Source organism: Trichechus manatus, unplaced genomic scaffold (assembly GCF_000243295.1).
Source record: "Trichechus manatus latirostris isolate Lorelei unplaced genomic scaffold, TriManLat1.0 scaffold00283, whole genome shotgun sequence".
In the NCBI taxonomy this organism is placed as follows: Eukaryota; Metazoa; Chordata; class Mammalia; order Sirenia; family Trichechidae; genus Trichechus; species Trichechus manatus.
Genome location: NW_004444219.1, coordinates 70,460 through 71,845, shown reverse-complemented (window position 1 = coordinate 71,845; position 1,386 = coordinate 70,460).

The following is a 1,386-nucleotide window of genomic DNA, read 5'->3' as shown; positions in this document are numbered from 1 at the left end:
GACAGCAATCAGAAATCCAGAAGATTAACAATAAAATTTCAGAATTAGACAACTCAATAGAAAGTCATAGGAGCAGAATTGAGGCAATGGAAGTCAGAGTTAGTGAGACTGAAGATCAAGTACTTGACACCAACTTATTTGAGGAAAAATCAGATAAAAGATTAAAATAAATGAAGAAACCCTAAGGATTATGTGGGACTCTATCAAGAGGAATAACCTATGAGTGACTGGAGTACCAGAACAGGGTGGGGGGATAACATAAAATACAGAGAGAATTGTTGAAGACTTGTTGGCAGAAAACTTCCCTGATATGTGAAAGATGACAAGATATCTATCCAAGATGCTCATCGAACCCCACGTAAGGTAGATCCCAAAAGAAAGTCACTGCGATGCTTAAGATTGTGTGTCAGCTTGGCTGGGCCATGATTCTCAGTGTTCATATGTGATCACCCCCTTGATTGAATTATGCTGTCAGTAGCCAATTAGATGAGAGGGAGTTTCCTTTGGGGTGTGGCCTGCATCTGAAGATAAGCAGGCATTCTGGTTTTTTGTTCACTTGGGATCCTGTGGCTGCCTCTTGTCGTCTCACCTCCGGTTCTTGGGACTTGAGCTGTCAGCTTATCTGCTGAACTTGGGATTCGTCGATCTTCACAGCCTATGAGCGGAGCCCTGCTCTCTGACCTGCTGATCTTGGGCTCACTGACTTCTGCGGCTCCGTGAATTGGGAGAGGCCTCTACCCTGATCCATGGACTTGGGACGTTCTAGCCTCCACAATCGCTTGAGCTGTTTTCCTGATATAAATCTCTCTCTATATGTATTTATACACTTTACTGGTTTTGCTTCTCTAGAGAACCCAGCCTAAGACATTTGGTACCAAGAGTGATTCTAGAGAAACAGAATTGTAAGGATGAGTTTTCTAAATTGGTCCTCAAGTCTGGTTAGTCTTAAAGATGTTGATGACTCTTCTTCCAGCAGTAAAGAGGGCACTGCTAGTCCATGGCGTGAGGTGTCGATACAAATACATAAAATGTCACCACCAGTAGATCAGGTATTGGTGAAAGGCAAGGCTCAGGGTGAACACATGTGTGATATCTTTCTACAGCTTTGTCAGAATGAGAAGTATAAGGAAGCTGGTTGGTTTGTCTTACTTTCACTAGACAAACTGGTGAAAGAAAGAGATGCACTCAGGGCGTCAGAGTCAAAGCTCAAGTGCCACATACATGACCTCAAGGCTTCCACTTGTGCTTTGAAAGAAAACCTTATTCTTGCAATAACAGTTGAAATTGCTGAAAACCAAACCCAGAGTCTTATTGTAAGAGTGGCTGAATTACAATGTCAGCTCAATTGCCAACCTTGAGAGGTGTCTGAAGTTAAAGTAAGGGCAT